The 23,404-nt window shown below is 41.7% G+C and overlaps 1 long non-coding RNA gene and 1 pseudogene across 5 annotated transcripts in view; one reads left to right on the top strand and one right to left on the bottom strand.

The window, feature by feature from the left end:
• LOC139019733 (uncharacterized) overlaps window positions 1-23,404 on the bottom strand; it is a 164,705-nt gene that overhangs the window by 9,993 nt on the left and 131,308 nt on the right. The window lies entirely within an intron of this gene.
• Window positions 1,831-2,324, top strand: LOC139004687 (peptidyl-prolyl cis-trans isomerase A pseudogene; annotated as a pseudogene).

Genomic DNA, 23,404 nt, shown 5'->3' with positions numbered 1-23,404 from the left:
GCTCTTCCACAAAACACCACGTGCGGGCGCGCACATACAGTGCGATTGAAACTTTGTGGCCCATGCGCAGAAGTCGGTATTTTGTGGAAGAGTCACACTTAAGGGGCCAAAGAGCCGCATGTGGCTCGCGAGCTGCAGTTTGCCGACCACTGCTCTAACCAACTGAGCTACCCAGCCAGGGCCTAGTTTAAATTTTTAAGGTGCAATTCTAGTAAAGAATAAAAAGAATTTTGATATTCTTTTTAAGTTCGCAATGGAATTTAATTAGAATTAGTTGCCTTACCCATCAATAATGACACAAAATAGACAGATTTAAATATGGCTTGATTGTTGAGAAGGAAAAAAAATACAATTTTTTTTCTAAACTATGAATAGACAATGTAATCTCTTTATGTATCTCATCTACATGAAGCCAAGTAATACTATAAAGAAATGTACATTTTATATCAGTAGAAAGGACCCATGACAATTTTTCATTTACTCTTCAGTAGTTATAAATGATGATGATAACAACTAATTTTTGTTTTTTAATTGATTTTAGAGAGAGAAGGAAGAGGGATAGTGAGATAGAAACATGGATGAGAGAGAAACATTGATCAGATGACTCCTGCATGCCCCCTACTGGGAATAGAGCCAGTAACCCTGGCATGTGCTCTGGCCGGGAATCAAACCAGTGACCTCTTGGTTCATGGATCGACACTCAACTACTGAGCCACACCAGCCAGGCACAACTATTTTTATTAATTATTATATTATTATTATTATTATTATTATTATTATTATTTCAGGCTGGCTCATTCATACAGGGGAACTACAAACTAGTCAAACATTTCCTGACACCATTCTGTAGGTTAACGTATTTTATTTGTCTGGAGATAAATTAATTTGTAGGTGTGATTTTCTTAAATTTTAGGGAGAAAACAATTTAAACTTCTGAAGGTGCTATATTCCCTTTCCAACAGCATCACTTAACTACCACCTCAGCATGGAGAATAGAAATGCACAAAGCTCCCTGCCACTCTTTCCACTCAGAAACACCAATCTTTTCCATTTTCAAAGCACTATAGTCTTCCAAGTGGGATCATTGGGACAACCGAATCAGTCCCCGATAAAACAAAAAACCTTGGACTCTGGGAAAACTGGAGCTAAAGGGGTCTTTTTGATCACTTGTTACTCATTTTGCAAAATGTTAACAAAGTCACAGTTTAGGGTATGGCAGTGCCAGACTGGAAATCCACATCCTCTCACCATCCACACTCCTTATCAGCCTGAACACCAAATAACAGGAGCCACTGCTGTACACTCCTCCTGGACTGAAATCATAGGGTCTCCCAGGTCTATAGCTCATGTGGGCTTAATTGCTAAGGGGCCAGTCTACCCCAGAAGGAGGAGTCAAGACAAGCTGCTGGTTGCTTTTTACAAATCTCAGATGATTTCTTGGTCTATTTAGGTTCCACAGATGTTCCTCAAGCCAAAGTGGCCTCCGGACATGAAAAGTAGGGCATGTCTGAGACGCTAAGGCAAAGACAGAAGTCAGAAAGCCTGAAGGGGGTGTGGGAGTACGTCATACAAACAGCTCTTCCACAAAATACCGACTAATCACGCCATGATTCTCCCTTCTCTTCCCAGGGCTCCCACCTCATTAAGAAGGACAAGGAAGGGTGTTATTAGAAGAGTATATGAAACAGTGACTGAGTAATCCTACTTCTGGAAATGTTCCCAAGGAAGTTACTATGAACAAGTACAAGGACATTTACCACAGTTTTGTTTATAAACATATAAAACTGGGCTTTGCAGACGCTGCCACCCCGAAGCCGCCCATGACCAGCCATGGTGAACCCCACCGTGTTCTTCAACATCGCCGTCGATGGTGAGCCCTTGGGCCGAGTCTCCTTCCAGCTGTTTGCAGACAAAGTTCCAAAGACAGCAGAAAACTTCTGTGCTCTGAGCACTGGGGAGAAAGGATTTGGTTATAAAGGTTCCTGCTTTCACAGAATTATTCCGGGATTTATGTGCCAGGGTAGTGACTTCACACACCATAATGGCACAAGCGGCAAGTCCATCTATGGGGAGAAATTTGAGGATGAGAAATTCGTCCTGAAACATACAGGTCCTGGCATCTTGTCCTTGGCAAATGCTGGACCTAACACAAATGGCTCCCAGTTTTTCATCCGCGCTGCCAAGACTGAGTGGTTGGATGGCAAGCATGTGGTCTTCAGCCAGGTGAAAGAAGGCATGGATATTGTGACAGCCATGGAGCGCTTGGGTCCAGGAATGGCAAGACCAGCAAGAAGATCACCATTGCGGGATGTGGACAACTCTAATAAATTCGACTTGTGTTTTATCTTAAACACCAGACCATTCCTTCTGTAGCTCAGGAGAGCACCTCTTTACCCCGATTTGCTTGGAATGTTCTATAATCTTTGTGTTCTTGCCAGTTTATTGGGTTCCATAATTTCCTTACCCCTTCCAATCTAGCTGGATTGCAGAGTTAAGTTTATAATTATGAAATAAAAACTAAACAGTTGTCTGTCAAAAAATAAATAAATAAATAAACACATAAAACTGGAGCCAGCTTACATAGGGGGTGGTAGAGGAGAATAGCTAAATGAATTACACAAGAGAACAGGTAGGAAATAATTAGTGATTTGGGAAATGTTTCATGATGTTATATTAGAGATACACACAAATACTTTAACTGAAAGATAGCAAATAGACCAAAACATTATCTTACAACTCAGGGATAACTGTTCATGTTTTCCCCTTTCTTTTCCAAAGTTTCCACAATAAGCATGAATTACTTCCATAATACTTTCCAAAAAATTAAGTACAAATAAAGATGAAAACAAAGCTTAGACTTGAGCGAAAAGTCTGGGTGAAAATCATGGTCATGAATGCAATTTTTCCCGTGGACCTGCCTATTTCTCCCACATGCATTTCTTGGCTATAAATTGTATTGATCCAGACAATTACCAATGTCCTAATAACATGCAACACAGTGCTCCTCAAAGTCTACCCCAGGTGGACCATGATCACCTGGGAGAGCCTGTCAACCACACTGAATCCACTGTTGAGCTCCTTGATACCTTTTCTTCTCTTTCAGTGCTTCTCTATTGCCAATCAAACCTTTCTGCTCAAAAACTTCCATTGTCTCCTAGTTAAGAATTATAAAAACTCGAGGAGCAATACCTGAGATACATTTCTGGGGCATTCCTAGCATAGTGCCTGGCTCAGAACAAGGGACTATAAATCCTGGGTGAATGAGAGAATAAATGAATCAAGTAAGCAGACGAGCAATGCAATCACCTCTATTCTTCCTCATTCTTAGAAATCGCCTCATCCATAGACAATCTCCTTAGTTTAGTTTAATTTTTTTATTACAGTTTACTGTACATTAAAAAGCCAATTCTATTTCTTCAGTAGGTGTCATAAAGGAAAAGTATTACCATTCTTTCCTTAACTTGAGACTCCCACTAGAGTTTTGTCTTTCCTAAAATGTGAAGCAATAATGTGGAACATAAATATTTGTATGTGGGGAGAAATTATGAGAAAATGTTAGATTTTCCAGGACATGATGGGATGGGAAAAACAGGGAAGATGATCCTATAGTCCAACTGGGAACAATGCTGATATGAGTCCAGGTAAGAAGGATCACCTCCTAAATTGTCAAGGTCAAAAACTAGGGGGTTAGATGACACAGGATCAAGATGTTACACCCTCAGGGACCATGCAGTGCAGTGCACAGCTGTGGTTCAGGATTACGTGGAGGTGACAACTCGCCATTTTCCAGCGCACCTGCTGTGATGATGTAAAGAACAGGGTAAGACCGGACCCTCACCAGGAGTGGGCACGATGCTAAGTGCTCTAGGCATTAAACTCATTCAGTTCTCACAAAGCCTGCAGGAGACCCTATCACTATCCCCATGTACAGGTGAGAGACTGAGCTATGGTGTAATCTAGCAGAAACACTGAAGCCTAGAGTGACCACTGAAAACATGCTTCCAAAGGGAAAAAACCACCTTCTCCTGATCAGCCAAAATAAAATGAAAGATGTAAATATGCAGGTGAGGATGCTATTAAATGAGAGAAAGGATGTGGAAGCACTCTGAAAGGTGAAGCACGTTATCTAATCCACACTCGGATATACAGCACCTGATAAAGAGAGATACGGGGCATGGGCAGATGGCATACCCCTGCCCAGGCCGGTGTGAGGTCACCTTGCGTCTCCTCATGAGCTCCCTGAATAGCACTGAAGCTCTCCAGGCCATAGGAAAATGGGCTGACATGGAAGTGGGCAATACCGTACTACTGAGAGTTACTGGTTCATTCTAAACTTAAGAAGAGCCACAGAACAATTTTGATGAAATCTACTATAAGCTACTGAAGACGATGGAAGGCTGGGCTGAAATTCCAAAGTGAAGGATATATTTCTATAGCCTAGTAAAGAACTATTCCGTAAGCTAGAAGCAGCTGTAAATGGTATTCTCATTTTCTTTGGTGGATTTTGTGTAGACACTTAATCTGGGGCAGAATTGCCTGACATGAGGTAATCCCACCTGTGGTGAGCCCACTGAGTCCTTTTCATTTCCCTATTATATTTTATACTCAGTATTCAGACATTCCAGATTCCTGACTATAGTGTAATTCTCTCCTGTCTGCACTGTGAAATGCTTTGTGAATTCTGGTTAGTGGTAATCTTTAGGACAAGTCTGCAAATAATATTTTGTGCTGCATTACTATGTAAGGTAATTTAAAACAGACCATGTATGTAGAGATGAAAAGGCAAAAGTACTTCTAATGCAGTGGTTCTCAACCTTCTGGCCCTTTAAATACAGTTCCTCATGTTGTGGCCCAACCATAAAATTATTTTCGTTGCTACTTCATAACTGTAATGTTGCTACTGTTATGAATCATAATGTAAATATCTGATATGCAGGATGGTCTTAGGCAACCCCTGTGAAAGGGTCGTTCGACCGCCAATGGGGTAGGGACCCACAGGTTGAGAACCGCTGTTCTAATGAGAAATATTACAACTCACAGATATGTCTTTATCAGATGTGCTGAAGAAGTCATGCCAGTCGTGCTATATTCAAAAGGCTTTTAAAAGAAATGGCATATTGCAATATCCTAAAAGACTTATTATTATCCTATATAATAAAAGCCTAATAATGCTAAGTGTCCAGTTGTCTGTTCAACCAATCAAAGCGTAATATGCTAATGATATGCTAAGGCCGCTCAACCGCTTGCTGTGACATGCACTGACCACCAGGGGGCAGTCAGTCAACCAGTGGACTAGTTGCTTTGACGTGCACTAACCACCAGGGGGCAGACGCTCCGAATGGTAGGTTAGCTTACTGCTGGGGTCTGGCCGATTGGGACTGAGTGAGAGACGGGTCAGACACACCTTGGAGACCTCCCATGGTCCCTCCCCAGCTGGCCAACCTCCAGCAAGCATCCCTCCCTAGCCCCAATTGTGCACCAGTGGGGTCTCTTGGCCTGGCCTGCATCCTCTCGCAATCTGGGACCCCTCAGGGGATGTCGGAGAGCCAGTTTCAGCCCAATAGCGGAATGACCAGTCACTATGACATCCACTGACCACCAGAGGGCAGACACTCAACGCAGGAGCTGCCCCCCCTGGTGGTCAGTGTGCTCCCATAGGGGGAGCACTGCTCAGCCAGAAGCCAGACTCACGGCTGGTGAGTGCAGAGGCGGTAGCGGGAGCCTCTCCCGCCTCTCCTGCCTCCGTGACAGCACTAAGGATGTCTGACTGCTGGCTTAGGCCCACAGGGAGCAGGCCTAAGCAGGTAGTCAGACATCCCTGAGGGCTCCCGGACTGTGAGAGGGTGAAGGCCAGGCTGAGGAACACCCCCCCACCGAGTGCACGAGTTTCGTGCACTGAGCCTCTAGTCTTTACAATAAATGTTCAAACAAGCAATGTTAAAATTTATAGTGAAAATTATCTCTAATTATTTTAAAGTCTGGGTGATTTTGAATCTATAGCTAATGATTTTGGGGGAAAATAATCTGGTAGTTTAGGGGAAGAGAGGCTGGTCAACCGCCTCTCAGAGTAAGAAAATAAAGACATGTTAGTTCCGTGTATAAAATGTACACTGAAATATACATACAACATAATATTAGTCTTAAAAAGGAATGAAATTCTGACACACACTACAATGCCAACACACATCAGGTCCTTAAACAATGATTTGACAAATCAACATACACAAGTGTTTGTTGCCTAGAATCTGAAGGTGCATCCTAGACCATCATAAGGCACAGAATGTTGTGTCTTTAGAGTAGTAGAGACTCAAGGCCCCTCTCACTGAGGGGGATCCCAGTTGGCAGGAAGGGGGCCGACACAATTACAATTATCCAGGGAGGTCTGAGAAGGCTCCTGCCAACTCCAATCATTCGATACTCACTATTTGATGGTTTTCACATGAACTAAAAGCTAGGAAATACTGAATCATCAGAAATGAGAATTTTTATGAGTCTGAAAATCCAGATGGTAGACAAGTAAATATTAAAAATGACTGCTGATACCTAATAGCTGTTCTAGAGTTTACTTGGATGATTTGAAGGAAAGAGCTTTGAATAATATTATTTGTGGGTTTCCTTCTCTTTAAAGGGGCATCATAATAAAAACAACAATGGCAACCTCCACAACAGTAACAATATAGAAACCCAAGGAAAGTTCAGCAACTTGCCATTACCAATGTCTCTAACGTTTCCACGAGGTTACGTTAACTGGTACCTTAGAACTTACTAAAGTCTCAGAATAGGTTCCCAATGCATTTGCTGACTAATCAGTGAGATTTGACATGCTCATGTCAGCTTTTAGAATGGTCAGTAACCACCAAGAAAGCAGATTGTGTGCCACAGAGTGGCTGGCATGAGGAAGTTATAACAAAGAAGTCAAAGTCTGTACTGATTGTTGAAATGACTAAAGTAAGTTTGTACTTATGAGTAAATTTTAACATCTGATATAAGGTCAATGATATCAAACTTTGTGCCCCTCAAAGTCACATGGGATGCATGTTAAAAATGAAGGTCTCCCTACCCAGGTATTAGGAAATGCTCCACAGTTCAAAACCATTAGTGCAAGCCATTCATGGTATTATGGTGATGAAGAAGGAGAAAAATTGAATCAGGTGGAGAAGTTTGATAAAGGAAGGCTTCTTGGAGAAGTTGACTAGAGAACCAAGCTATGAATGGAGAGGACAGGGTTGAACATGCCAGGAGGAAGAGGTGACATAAGTGTGAGAAATGGGGTAAGAATGATGTGAGCTTAAATGGGGGCATATTCAGAAAGAATTGCAAGGGGACCCAGAGAGGCCCTTCAGAGGTAGGAAGGAGGCAATGGAGAGCCTTCGGAAAGAGGAGATTCATCTGCCTTGAAGAAACATGGAAGCTATTACTGAAGAGCAAGTAGAAAAAGGAATTCCAGATTCTCTTCCTAGCCTGACACCAAGCAGGAATACACAATGCTGCATGATCCTGAGGTGGGGAGAGAATACTTCCTTAGGAATGTGGGTGTACTAGCCCAGTCATTTCCCAATAGGTGGCCTGCATGCCTCTTACCATTTCAACCTCTGATCTGGAACTGTAGACAGTGGGATGAAAAGCTTATAAAAGCCAACTTTTTTTTTTTTTTAATGATGAAACTCAGTATTGTGATCTCTTGACCTGGTCCATGGCTGCTGGTACAGTGCTACCTGGACTTTGGTCTCCATTATCAGTGTAGGGCCAGCCATCATGTTACAGCCATTTGAAGTGGTGAAACAGATCAACTGCTAGAATGTAAGGTGCAGGGGGATTCAGTGTTGGGAGAAGATGTAAATTGGAGGCTGACATTTTTCATTATTGACATAATATTCCTAGTTAGATACTCAGCTATTACCTGAACCCACTATGCAAGAGATCAATGTCATAGATTTTTGGCCCTACCCTTTCCTGGCCCCTACCTCTCCTACCTCCCACAGTGTACAGTCACTCCATCTCCAGATCTCATCCCTACCTACCACACAGGATTTGCTGAGCAAGTACTAGAGGTCAGACACCAGGGTGGTCAGTAGTCTGGAAGAGTTCCCGCCCTCAATAAGTTCACAGTCTAGATGAGGAAATCACCTACATTACATTAAGGATGGAGTCTTGTACATATGCCGAAGTCCTTTTGTTCCACCTTGTTATCACTGGCCCTTTTGAGGTTTCCCTACTTTTTTTTATGCTATCAAGTATGTATATATGTCTTCCTCATAGAAGATAAGTTCTTCTTGGGTAAAATGAGAGACAGTTCCCTCGGACTGCAGGCCAAGCAAGAGCACAAGCAGAGCTGAAACACACACTGCAGGATTCTGCAAGAACTTCCTTCCTAGAATAGAGAACATTTCCCTCTTCCTTCCTCTTCTTTCTTTCAAAACACCTGTTGCTATGAGCTGAAGCAATTAATCATGACAATGCATGCAAATGAGTATGTAAACTGGGGTGTCCTAGACAAATGTAAATCATCATATGACTTTTTACATTTACACTGATTTGGAGTGAAGTATTTATTATTGCTTCATGTAGCTAATCACTTATTCAAGTAATTAAGGAAGAGTCAAACCCCACCAATTAAAATAGTACCATCCATTTGAGTCAGTGATTGAGTAATTTTCCTCCCCTAAAAAAGGCAAAAGTTCTTTTAACTTTCCAAAACCTGAGTATCGCTCAAAATCAAATAATCTTTTATCATTAAAGCTATAGACATATTGGGCAGGGGTGGAGGGAGATGGAGGAGGGTATGAGGGAATAAATGGTGATGGAAGAAGGCTTGATTTGGAGTGATGAACATACAATACAGTGTACAGATGATGTATTAGGGAACTGTGTACCTGAAACCTATATAAATTTTGTTAACCAGTGTTATCCCAACAAATTTAATAAAAAGGAAAAAAGCTATAGACATTTAAAATTTAAATTGGAAAACTCAATTGCCTATCTACTAGAATTCTAACTTGCTCATTCAGATAACTAGGATGTAAAAAATTCAAGCAATAGACTTGGAAATTACAAGTCTAACGAAGTTTGAAGAATAACGAAGTTTGGTAGACTTTGGTGACTTCAAATGCAAGGACTCACAGTTTATGCTCCAACAAGAAGCCCCTTCCCAGCTCCTGACATCTTTGTGATGCACAAAGAAAATGTACTCACTGAAAGGACTTTAGAGACAGGAGAGGCAGTTTTAGGGAAATGTCCATAGGGGAGGAATGCATAGGTGATGGACAGAGACAGTTCCAATTTACAAGAATATTACAAGATAAGGGGAAGAAGAAATGGGGGGCACTGTGTGAGCTTTGAAACTTTGAAACTGATACCATGCACGGAAAAGGGGGAAAATGGCCAATTAGGAAAAAATACAGGAGACATAAAATAAGGAAGGGTCCAATTAGAAAGTGGGATGAACAAAGAGCAGCCAGCATTTATAAACCCATAGACAAAGAGGCTCACTGGACTGTTATTTTCCCATTTTAGAGAGAGAGGACTTTTCCTATTTTGGGGACCCCTCCCCAGGGGGAGTTTGTATACACTTGCAATAAACTTCCACACTTTTGTTTAAAATCTTTTAGTCCACGAATTTTATTCTTCAAACTTCGTTAGACAAGAACCTGAGAGGAGAGTCCCAGCTTGCCATTCGGGGTATCATCACTACGGAAGTTTCTCTCTGCTCTTTCATGTCCTGAACACACAGCTAATTTTTTCTCTATAACATCTGAAGGGCAGTCACTGTCCCTTGGCCAGCAAGCTTTGCATTGAGTTTCGGGGGTCTTGTAACGTCCTAGGGGCACCTAACATCAAGCTAACAAGTTCCTTTTGGTACAGGTCACAGGTTCATGTTATAACAAGTAGTCAAAGGCATAACCCATGCCTTGGGGAGCCAAGTACTCAATGGAGATGGCAACAGATTTTTAAAATAGGAAAAGAAAGGATTTTTGCAACAGGAGGGCCAAAGTGATTTGACCTTCCTCTGAACAACAAGAAGCAGACATGGATCAATTAAAAGAACATAGAAAATGAGGTCAAAACAGACACCTAGCCACCAGCACCTCAAATGTCCTCTCCTGCTGCAAGTCCATGACACAGATGCAAGGCATAGCTCCAGCAGTGGGAGCCACCCCTGTTCACATAGAGAGCAGGTGGTGATGGGCAGTTAGGCCTTTCATACCTTCCTTCCTGGTAGGCTGTCCAGTGCCTGCACCAGGTACATGAATATTCAACTGAAAGGGAAACTAGTGTGTGGTCACCTGCCACATAACTAACTATAGTTCCTCCTCCATCTGCGGATTTCTCACCTGCAGCTTTGATTCATGAGCCATAACTTCTTACTTTCAAGAATGGGAGCAAATCTGAAGAGTAGAGACTTTCAGTATAGAGACTTTCCCAGTCTCTAGCTCTCTCTCAAGTTTTAGAAAAAACTCAGAAGAGAAAAGATGGATTCAGCTTAAAAGCATGTAGATTTCCCTTGGATGTTAAACTATGGCTATTAACCACCAATACTCATTAAACCTTATTATTGAAGAGAACAAAAAGGCCAAGGAGAGAATGTTACAAATGTAATTCTGGATGAGACATGTATAATGCAGAGGTCATTTAAGAGAGCTCATTCAGTCTAACCCTACATTTTATAGAGAGCGACAGAAGTGACTTGTCCAAGGTCACTTAGTCCATGTGAGATACTAGGGCCCCTGGCTCCCAGGACTCTGCACTTTCCACTGTACCACCGTACAGCCTGGTGATACTTCCTCCCTGGCCCACACATGACCTCAGCACTAGAAAGAATATACTATGAAACACAAACAAGATTCTAAGTCTCTAAAATCTTTTGCATTAAAAGGAAACCATTAACCATTTCCTGATAAAGTCCATACTCCATAGCACAAGCCCTGATACAGGACATGACAGAACAAGCTGCACAGTAAGTAGAAGCCCTGGGAAAATGAGATACACCACTCTCCTTTGGGAAGTCACCTCCTGTTTTCCATTCATACCAGAAAGTATGTCTGCCAGGAGAGTGCATATTCTTGTCACTACCGTGCACTAGAATTAATTGAGCAGTACTAGGCCATGTCTCCAGGGTTTGGGCTCTTGGGCTCCTTACAGGACGCAAGCCCACTCACTGCCAGGGCTCTGCTGGGCCGTCCTCAGACACCAGCCTTCCCGGCCTGCCTAATAAGGCAATGTGCAAGTTGACTGGCTGGCTTATAGGTCACCCACTGTTTACTGCACAGACTGGGTTGGCAAGCAAAGCAGGAGCCTACCTTTTGGCAGACAAAGGGTTACCCTTTGGCAAAAACTCTTGTAAGGCTGCACAGTTACTCTATTTACATAATAATAAACTCTGCAGCAGAGGCTGCCAGTCTCTAGACACAGAGCCTTCTGGCAGGACTGAAGGAGCTTCACTTCAGCTGTGGCTGCAGGGAGCTGTGTTGCGCACATGGAACTTCTCTGCTTCCCCAGCTCCAGGAGAGAACTCAGTCAATCTTGGGAGCAACTTATTTAGCATGTATTCCGACTCACTGAGGCACCCCCGCTTCAAAAATAGCCACCGACTATCTCCAAATAGATTGCATGTTCTGGGTCCTTAAAAAGGAGTCGCTGGGTCAGGTGCAGAAACAATCCTCAGCATTCCAGAACATAAGCATGTGCCAGCAAAAAATAAACTGTATTTTCAAATAAAAAGGCTGAGCTGTTGGCCAAACCATGTTTAAATACAAACACCCATTATTTTTCATTCTGTTAAGGCCTGGACTTGGAAACTCTCCCCGACCATGCTCCTCGGGCTTCTACACATATAAGGAGAGGAATACAGCTGGGGACTATGTGCAGCACAGCCATCATTGCACACATTTCCTTTAGCTCGCAACCATCCATCCTTTTGTCATTCAGAAGGCATTCCACCCAATGGTTCACCAAACTTTGATATGTCCCAGCAGAGCTCTGAGCACTACCAGCACCTCAAATTTCAGCAGTAGACTGCGATGCTGGACCGGTGAGAGGAGGAAGGGCCAGGGAGCACAGAGCAGCAAACCTTTGAGGACAGTACTCACCAAACTACTGGTTCTGTGTCACATGGGAAGTCAAATGTATAGACAAAATATGTGGTTATGGCAAACAAAACCTAATCTGACAGCCTCCTTATTTCATTCTTCCCTTCAGGCTAGTGTCCAGTGTTAACGTTTTATGTGTGTTAATAGATCATCCCTTTACAATTTCTCAGAGCCCCCAAATTTATCATACGACAGCCATTCTTTTGCTGCTCAGAGGAATGGAGTTTGGAGTGTCTGAAACCAGAGTTATGAAAAACGGATGTTTAGTCAATGCTAATAACATGTTGGGGATGTAAATATTAGACCAATTTTTAGTTTTCACTAAGCAGGTTTACCTGTTCAGTCTCTGTGGAATTCTCTGATAGAGAGGTGATCAGAAATTCCTGTCTAAATATTCATGGCAAAAAGAAACAGAAACCAAAAGCATGCCCCTGTGGCAAAGAGCCTTGGAAAGCAGAGTCTACTAAAAAAGTAACATCAACCCCTGTATCTTTCCAACATGCCTTTGCCCTCACAACCTTAACTCTAAAGGGATCAGCTTGAACTTGCCTTTACAATCTCCCAATTAGGCATATAGGAGAGGAACCATAGGTGATCCACAGGTATGGCCAGAATGGCTGGTGTAGAGTTGCTCTGGCCCCTTGGAAAGTAGAGGCGTTCACAGTCAGGTGCCACTTGCAACCACTGAACTGGTGGACTTTTTGTGTTTATTTGCCTCCCAAGTAACTAATTTCCCATTATTTAAGGCCAAGTTAGAGAGCACTGTCATTCCCTTCTCTTTTTTAACTGCCGGCTTTTTGGGCTGCTTGATCCTTAATTAGCACTCCTTGAAGATGAGAATGCTGCTGCAAAGGGCAGGTGTGACATTGGAGGGTGACCAGAAGCACCTTACAATCCCTAGAGGCCAAACCTCAGGATGTTAGTATCTGCAAACTAATGGTAGTAAAAAAAAAAATGATCAAATAATCAGCAATAACTACTGAACTATAATATTAAATTCATTTTAATTAAATTTAATGTTATAAAAGAAAATTCCTCTCTTCCAGTCCCTGACTCTCTCCATAACAATAAAGATCTTCTCAGACTTACCCTCCCATTGGCAGTTCTATCTTAAGCTAGGTTGTCCAACAGGTTTCCAGCACAAGAGAACAATTCATAGACTTGATTATATTAAACCTGCAACTGACACCCTGTTTGAAGGTATATATTTAGCCAGCATCCATTTAGCTGAACTAGAACCACTGCATTTCCTTACTGAAATTAAAGCTGTAACAATTACACAGGCAGAATGGGTTTTTTTCCTATTAAATCTTCTCCCATTCAGAAGAGAAAAGAGCATATATGCGATTTGATTGGGTGGCAAAAAGTGATTTTGAAATAATTAAAAGCTAAATCTTCATTTGCTACCCATTTATGTAATACTTATTTTTAAGCACATTATCAGGCTAATTTTATAGATTTATTTTTAACTTGGACACATGCTCACCCTGTGTTAAGTTTACAATATGCTGATAAAGCTTTATACCTCCTCTTGCAGTACTGGTTTAGCTTGGTCACAGTTACCCACATCTAAGAGGATTAGCTCAAGTGCTAACTTTTCTTTTATAAAAAGAAGTCATGGAAAACTTGATTCCTTAACTGCACTATTTTGCCCTCTAGTGGCAGAATGGACCTGATGCACTTTACAAAGTCAATTTTACAAACACCACTCTTAATAGAAATCCTCAAGTCAAGACATTCTTGTTTATAGCAATTTTAATATCTCATATATATAAGAGCTTAAATTTTAGCAAATTATTTCATTCATCTATTCAACAAATATGTATTGAGTAACCTATAGGCCCTGTTCTGGGGCTGGGAGGCCATGGGAATCAGTGAGGATACAGTGAGAAAATTCTATTCTAGCAGTTAACAACTAAAACGAGGGTATACTATAATGTCCCACATGCCCAGTCACCCTTTATTTTAATGTATGTGAAACATATGTGAGTTAAATATCAAATATTTTGGAAATGCTAGTGGTTTCTCTCATGAACTCCTTGTCTGTTGTCACCTCCCCCCAGGCAGACCCAGAGCTGTCCACGCTGGACCCTCAAATAAGCATCTGTTTAATAAAATAACTGTGGGCTGTGAGTACTCATGGAATCCAAACTAAGGAGGCTTTATTATCAGATAAATGAAAGGGTTTTTGCTATTTCCAGTGGTCCATATTATAAACTAAAATATTGATAGTTATAAAAAGTAAAAGGCCAATATATAAACTGATATAATATTTCCCAATAACATATTCTTGCATATATAAACCTTACAGCGATGTGAACATTTTATTCAGAATCTCACATCTGACAAAATAATAAATTCCAAAGCCACAGAATGCTATTGTTTTACTCCTCCCATCCCCACGTCTTTTAAACTGGCAGGGTCAGAACTAATGTTCCTAAATATGTGAGATCTTTCAGAATGTCAGTGTACAGGACACACCAGGGCAGCAGACAGACCCTCTAGCCAAATTGGACCACTGACCATGGCTGTGCGAAGCTCTGCACTGAGAAGGGTCCTCACAGTCCCACAGGAGAGGAAACCCAAGGGCTCCAGGTCTGCCCTGGGCACAGGAGGAAGGAAGGGCGGAGTTCTACATGCACACAACATCTCTGCTGCTTTATAGGAACCCTAGATACTGCTCTTATGCTTAGGGCATGCTAAGAGGTTTCTTGAAAACAATGCAAATGCTTTTAAGTGTTTGTTAATACACATCATCTATTTTTCAACATATATATCTTCAAATATGAAAATAAAGCCACTTGAATATTTCACAAGGGGCAAGAAAGTCTTCCAGGAGCATAAACTCTCACAAAAGCTGAATACATGTAGGTCCCCCTTTACTACAATTCCAAAGTGAAAATTCCACCCCTCTCTCCCCTCTGACAGCTGTTCATAGTTTCTTGCTGCCAAGATTTAAACATCAAGGGATCCACAGATACAGGCTCTCTGATAGTTATGTAGGACAGGGCAGGTGGCATTTTGCAAGACCTAATATGATTCAAATTACCAGTAAGCATACACAACCACTGTTAAAATATGTAAGGTGAGCTTTGTTAGATACAGTGTTCTCTTAGAAAAGAAAGCCTAGAAGATTTTCAAACAACAGTACAAGTCAAATCAAAATTCAAATAATTTATCTCAATGTTTCTTTCACGGGCATAGCTTAGATAAAAGTTCATTCTACTCATTTATATTCTTCCTCATTTTTAGGGCTAAAAAAGGGTAGTAAAAATATGTTTAATTGTAACCCAGTGTCCAAATTAAAAAATAAAAATAAAACAACTCATTTACTGATTTGTTATACAGAAGTTTTAAACAAAAGCAGGGCTTTGGATAGCCAAGGTCGCATTCAAAGTTATCGACTATGGTAATCCAAGCTTAAACATATCTTGAAGATTGTGGCCCTAATCTCTGTTATACCTAAATTTTTTGATAGGGGCATGTAGGAGGCAATTGATAGACATTTCACTCTCACATGGATGTTTATCTTGCTCTCTCCCTCTCCCTTCCTTTCTCTCTAAAAATCAATTAAAATATTTTAAAATAATAAAATAAAATTTCACACTATTTTAAAAGTACAAACAAGGCACAAACTGTCCCAGAGTCCTCTGTGGGCTCTGACAGGCACTAGCAGTTGGAAGTAAACTGGTTAGTGCCTTAAGTTTGCCCTGAGACCTTCATATGAGGAATATCCCTGAAGTTTCCAAAATATTTCAGTTGTGGAACCTGAGGACATTTCTCACACCCTTCCTGCCTTCCAGGAGGTTTCCAGGTCAAGGGAACCCACACATGAGGTCCCCAATTACCTGTTCCATCAAAAACTCAATACTGACCAAGCTGATTATCAAAACCAACATGTCAACTGCCTGCTCCTCCCTACTTCCCTGCTTCCTTTATTGTGGAGAGAAATTCACAGTGCTTGGGCAATACACCTTCCACACAAACTCTCTAAGGAAAAGAATGATACATTATGGAAGTTTCCCAATTAGCAATATGATACAGGGGTGGGCAAAAGTAAGGGCACTGTGCCATTGTGACATTCTTTTGAATTAATAAAGCTATTGTAATAATCACAACCTGCATGTCTTTTTCCATAGGAACAACTGTAAACCTACTTTTGCCCACCCCTGTATTTTAGACAATGTGTCAAGTTTTACTAATAATATTTAACATGATACACATATTAAGTTATCGTCAATGCATATATTATATAAATCCTATAGATTTTTTTTTTTTAAAAAGACAACAGGTCCTATATACTGACTCCAAACCCTATCCTTGAAGATTCAAGAGCCCTTTGATTAATGTACACTCAGTACTACAAAGCTTGCTTGTCTCCTCGCCCAGCCCCTGCCAAGATAATGATGAGAAGCTTCTGGAAGGTTAAGGCCACACTAAGGGGGGAGGGAACTGGGGCTGGTCCAGTGGTGGAGGACCCCTTAGCATCTCCTTAGTACATCTTTGCTGCCCAATATCTACTGAAGCAGGAATTGGAAGTCCCATCAAGATTGGTTCTCCTGGAATTTGGGATTCTCCTGGGAGGAGCCCTGGAGGAGACATACGTGCTGCAGTGAAGGCTTGGGGGACACAGTGTGGAAAGGACCCCAGATTTCAGAGCACACAGTGCCCTGAAAGCAATGACACTTTTATTTATTTACAAAGGATAGTGAAATGGGAACATCTGGGGGACAGTTATTCAGTTGAGTAGCAAAGAAACTGAATTCCATTCATTCCTCTAAATCATTGGTTCTCAACCTTGGCTGCACATTAGAATCACCTGAGAATCTTTTTAAAATCCTGATTTCTGGGCCTCATCCTCCAGAAATTCTGTTTCTTTGTTACTAATGTTGTGGCCCCACCCCTTAATAAAGAAACAGAGTTTCCGGAGGATGAGGCCCAAAAATCAGGATTTTAAAAAGATTCCCAGGTGATTCTAATGTGCAGCCAAGGTTGAGAACCACTGCTCTAAATAGTTTCTTAGTAGGAAAAGAACAATGAGTAATATAAAAACAGAAAAAAAAATACCTTTTGGGTGGGCAAAACTTTTAAACTCATTTGTTCAAGACAAAAATAGATACTGCAGAGAGAAAAGGCCTGTGGCTCATCCTTGCACTCGATTCCAGTACTTCTCTGTCACTTGCAATCTCCAAATGCCTGAGGATTCTATGGGCTCAGTTATGCTCCACCTTCCTTGGCCCTAAGCACAGAATGAGGGTGCTTGGCAATAACTGGACTTGCAGATGAAGGGACCCACTTCACCTAGCTGCCCTCCCTCTGGCATCCCCATGCACCACCTGGTTTCCCTTAACTTTAGGTGGGATTTTGGCCACAGGGGAAAAAGCCACTGTCCTTCCTGCTCTAGTGGTTGTATAACCAACCTGTGGGCTCATCACTCTGCAGGCCTTGCTCAGGGACCACTTCAGAACTTCTTTTAAAAATTTATTTTTCAATAGAATTTATTGGGGTGACATTAGTTATTAAAATTATATAGGTTTTTGGTGTACAGTTCTATAACAAACATCTATATATTGTATTATGTGTTTAACACCCCAAGTCAAATCTCCTTCTATCACCTTTAATCCTCACTATACCTCTTCTAGCTCCCACCGCCCTTTTCCCCTCTGGTAGTCACCATACTATTGTCTGTGTCTATGAAGTGCTTTTATTGTTATTGTTTTGTTTTGTGCTTAATCCCTTCACTTTTTCACCCAGCCCCATAACCCCTCTCCCCTCTGACAGCTGTCAGTGTGTTCTCTATGAGTCTGTTTCTATTTTGTTTGTTTTTTTTTGCTTATTTTGTTCATTAGATTCCACACATGAGTGAAATCATATAGTACCTGTCTTTCTCTGATTGGTTTATTCACTTAGTATAATGGTCCATCCATTCTGTTACAGAGTAAGTTCTTCATTTTTACAGTCAAGTAGTATTCCACTGTGTAAATGTACCACAGCTTTTTTACCCACTCATATACTGATGGGCACTTGGGCTGCTTCCAAATTTTGGCTATTGTATATAACACTGCAATGAACATAGGGGTGCATATATTCTTGTGAAATAGTGTTCCAGGTTTCTTCAGATATATTCCCAGAAGTGGAATCACTAGGTCATATGACAGTTCCATGTTTAATTTTTTGAGGAAACTCCATACTGCTTTCTACAGTGGCTGTACTAGTCTGCATTCCCACCAACAGTGCATGAGTGTTCCCTTTTATCCACATCCTCACTAACACTTATTGTTCATTGATTTATTGATGATAGCCATTCTGACAGGGATGAGGTGATATCTCATTGTGGTTTTATTTTGCATCTCTCTGATGATTAGTGACATTGAGCATCTTTTCATATATCTCTTGGCCATCTGTATTTCCTTTTTGGAGAGGTGTCTATTCAAGTCTCTTGCCCATTTTTTAATTGGATTGTTCGTTTTTTTGGTGTTCTTTATAAATTTTGGATATTAACCTATCAGATGTATCATTGGCAAATACGTTCTCCTATGCAATGGGCTGCCTTTCCTTCTGTTGATGGTTTCCTTGGCTGTGTACTGCCCTGTCTCCATAGTTGAGCATGATGAGGCAGTGGGTTTCAGACCTGAGAACACAGGTGGCACCATAAGCCCCTTCCCCTATGGGAACTCCTCTGTCCCTGAGAGCTCAGCTGTGCCAGGTGGACTCTGCTGCCCTGCACCCATCTGTAATTTGTTTTTTGAAAATTCCTTTCCCTGTGGAAGCAGAGTTCCTGGTGAGAGTATTTCAGCAAGTCATCAGCCATCGAGTAACTAATGGGTCTGGGAAATTGCACCACAGCTAACAAGGTATCAGGGTGCATGCAGCCAGAGAGGTCACCCTATCCTCTCCTGTACTCTCCCCTGTTCTACCTTCTCACACAGAAAACCAAGTTCTCACCCAGTGCCAAGTACAGCAGTCTTCACATAGTAAAGCATAAATCACTAACACTATCACTTAATGCAGTCTTTAGCTGCATACAAAGTGCTTTCAGTATCTCATTTAATCTTCACAAAAATGGACATCTTACAGTGTTTTTTAATTTACAAAATGTTTTAGTCAGTATGTTTTCATGTGATCCTGCTGCCAGGAAAGTCAGTAATCCTGTCCCCAATTCAGAGATGAGAAACTGACCTCCAGAGAGGCTAAAACAGGGCTGGTGAGAGATGAGGGAAACAAATGGTTAACTGCTGGGTTCTGTAATGTGGATGTGGGACTGAGGAGGGGCTACCTGGTCCCTAAAAGCTGCAGAGCCTTGAACTCCTGCATGAGTGGTTAAAAGCAAATTCAAGTTTGTGAGCATAGCTGCCCCCAGTTCTCTCTCCAGCTTCCACAGAGATTTGCAGACATTAGGGAAAGGATGCATGATTCCCATATGCTCTAAAACTCAGCAGCAACGACCTAAAGGGCAAGTGGGGAATAGAGCCTGGAAGTGCGTGTCTGGGGCTAGCGGGATAAGCGCCTCCAACTCTGTCAAAAGCCTGTTAGGATTTATTCAAAACTGCTGCTTTCAAGTCTTGGCAATTTGGGCTGTGTAGACGCTGGACTCTGGCTAAGGAAAGGGTGAAGTGAGAGAGAAACGATTGAAACAAAATTCTCGCTACATTCTTCGGGTGACAGATTTGGAACATGAGCTAATGCATATACCAGCCCAGCCAAAACTGAACAAAAACAATGCTATCAAGAGCTGCCTCGGGGCATCTTTCTGAGCACAAAATAGCCTCTCCCCAGCTCCCTCCCAGCAGAAGCTCAGTTCTTATTCTTTTCTTCTCTTTTCTTCTCTTTTCTTTTCTTTTCTTTCCTTTTTTATTAATGCAAGGGTATGGATAATCCTTGCAAGCCAATATGTCATTTTGTTTAACTTCAGAAATATTTGATCACATTGATTTGGGGGTGGGGGGTGTTCTATAGCAGGAATATTTAATCTCTGCAGTAACTAGTGTGAGCAATTCAGGGAGGGATGAGACACAGAATATGGGCCCCAAACAGTGGAGGTCCCATGACTGACAGGAGGACAACAGTTAACTCCTTAGCCGGACTTTGACCTTCGGGTACACTCACAGGATAACAGCTGCTTTTTCCTCTTGCCTGGAAAATTTAGAACAAGTTCTAAATCACAAGAATCTTTTCCTTTCTTTTATGTTTTCTACATTTTTTTTTTGGTTCAGTTTTGTTTTAAAATATTTTTGTAGTCTTCCAGCAGGAAGCAAAAATAACAAAACCAATTCCCAGATGGTCACATAGACAAGATTTGGGTTCTTATGAGATGAAAGAACGATGGCCCACAGTGTGAATGCAATTTATAGTGTATGTGAAAGATGTCCATCAAGTATACACTAAGTAGAGTAATGTTAATTAGAACCCTTTTGTATATGGCTCGCTGTTCTGAATGTTTGCTATTCTGAATGGGGAGAAGTGAAAGTGGAGGTTGGAGACCATTTACACCAGCGGTCGCCAACCTCTTGGACCTCATGGACCACCAGTTCATTTAATCTAAGACCAATGTACACGTAGCCCATGAATGAACTATGTGATAAAATACACACAGCAAAAAAGAGGTGCTTTGGGCTAAATGAGATTCTTACAAGGATCTCTAAAAATTTAACTGAATTTTGGCCCTTAGTATATATGACACAGATTAGAAACCAGCAAGGGGCAGTGAAATTCATCTGGGACCTCCTGGTCGAATGACCTTTAGAGCCAGAAAGGGCTTTGGAAATGCTCTGGGTCAGTGGTTCTCCACTGCAGCTGAGTGCTGGACTCTCCCAAGGAGCCCTGAAACCTCCCCAAGCCCCAGGCACACCCTAGATCAGCCGTGGGCAAACCACAGCCCGCGGGCCGGATCCGGCCCGTTTGAAATGAATAAAACTAAAAAAAAAAAAAAAAAAAGACCATACCCTTTTATGTAATGATGTTTACTTTGAATTTATATTAGTTCACACAAACACTCCATCCATGCTTTTGTTCCAGCCCTCCGGTCCAGTTTAAGAAACCATTGTGGCCCTCGAGTCGAAAAGTTTGCCCACCCCTGCCCTAGATGGATGGCACCAGAATCTCTAGGCAGATCCAGGTCTGGGAAGCTGGTTAAAAGTACAGCCTGGGGTGAAAACCATGGCTCCTTGAACCTCCTCATTTGACGGAGGAACGCATTGGTTGGCTAAGGTGCACGAAAGCAAAGTTAAGGCTTTAAGACAGTTTCTTTTTTTAAACACTAGCATCATTTACATAGTAAAGTTGATTGCCTGGAGGTGCATTTAAACAAATATTATTAGAGAATATATGATTACAATTTGATTAGTCGCTGAGCTTGGGGGAAAAAAGGACCCCACTCAAACATTCCGGAGTGAAATTATAATAAATATAACCAAGCAAGTTCCCAGTGAATCAGGGAAAGGAGGAGATGAGACAATGAAAGATTGTCCTGACTAAAATCCCACTGTTGTATCTGCATAACCCCTCCCAGAACTCTCCACTATGGGGCCCCTTTTGTAGGAGATTACATTAGAATGATCAACTGACCCAAATGATACCAACACATACCATGATTAAGACCCAGCTTATTTCCAACACTCAGATGGTGAGCAACTCGCTTCTAGAAATCAGATAATATAACCCCAGGACACAGGCACTCCCTTGATGCCTGTGGTGTTCCTTCTTGAAAATCCTTTTTCCTGGCTCATTTCTCTCTGTCATTAATTTACATTACTCATGTGCTAACTTGAAAGGTTTATATTTTGTTGTGGTTTTCCCCCTCTGCATCTCAGAAACATGTTACTACAATTACACAAGTTTGTCATCCAAGGAAAATAGCTAACAATACCAACATAAATCAGTTCCCAGGGCAAAGGCATTAAAAAAATCCCCCCCTGGAGTTTTATTTCTTCACTTTGTTTTCCAGAAGGCCACATGCTATGTTTTAATCTAAAACCAATGTACACTTAGATTGACTGAAGACCAGAGTTGGAACTACAAGTGATTTTAAAGATCAAAATGTGCTATTCTTTATCCTTGAAAAGAAAAGCTTAGTTCTAAACTAAGAGTTGTGTTCTCATGCATTTCTCTAAAAGAGGAGATGTGTTTGGGTCGGCAGAGTCATAAGCATTCTTTCACCCTAGCACCCTGCCATTTCTGGCCCCAATTTTGGGAGGGGGTTAAGCTAGTTTCAGGATCAAACCCGTGGCTTTCAGCTCTGATGTAGGGGCAGTGACTACTGATGTACCACAGATGACACTTAGTGCAAAGGCCCCAGGCTCTTGAAACAGACAGGAGTTTAAACCCCAGGTCTGGTGTTTTCTGGTTATGTGCCAGTTAGGCTCATTATCCCCCTAATGATGGTTAGAAAGTTGTTCTAAAAATCGAGGGCACTCATGTCTGTAATGACCCAGTGGAGGTGTCTGCAGATACCATGGCCAGGCCATCCTCTACCGTTCCCCACCAACCTTCCTCTCTCCGTCCCCTCTCTGTCCTTTTCTTCTCTTCCCATCACACAGATTTCTTTCTAATGTATCCCTTGTACATTTAATGCAGTTTGCATTACCCTTCTAACAGTTTCTCCTTTATCAGTCCACTGCTTGTTGGCATCACTGTAAATTCCACTCAGCCCAAATCTGGGGCAATGTTTGGTATCTATGTGATAGATTTAGTAGTGTTCTTCAAAACATGAGTTTATATGTCAATGTTTTTGCTTCTAACAATTTATGGAACTATTAGCAATCTGAACCACCTACAAAAGAAATGCTGTCCATGCCAATCCAGTTTTGATTATTCTGCAATGACTTACAGACAAGAACATTATGGGCTGTTCCAGGAAGGACCACTGATATGGTACATGATCCAACACTGCTGGTTTGCCTGCCTCAACTTCCCTCCCAGCTCTATAAGTCCAGATAGACTACACACTGCAGCAGGTAACTGTTCCTCACCTGCCTGCCTCAACTTCCCTCCCAGCTCTTTAAGTCCAGATATACTACACACTGCAGCAGGTAACTGTTCCTCACCTGAATGATATTTTTGGGGAAAAAAAACACAAATGTTTCTGTGGTAGGCAATTAGACAGACATGAGCAGAGCAAGGACTATAGTCCAGGTACAAAAGGTCACCAGGATGGAAGCCCTGGGAGACTAGCAAAGGATAATTATAGGGTGGGACCTCATCCCCTGGGTGACCTTTCCTCACCTAGCATATCGCTGGTCATGTGGTTTGGACCCCCTGACCTTTACTTCCCAGAGATAACACCTAGGCCTAGTTGTATTTCAGCTCCAGGCCAAGAAAAG

Source organism: Myotis yumanensis, unplaced genomic scaffold (assembly GCF_028538775.1).
Source record: "Myotis yumanensis isolate MYYU_CA2020_CCGP unplaced genomic scaffold, mMyoYum1.0.hap1 SCAF_1, whole genome shotgun sequence".
NCBI lineage: Eukaryota > Metazoa > Chordata > Mammalia > Chiroptera > Vespertilionidae > Myotis > Myotis yumanensis.
Note: the sequence above shows the minus strand (reverse complement) of the source record. Positions and strands in the feature narration are given on the sequence as shown.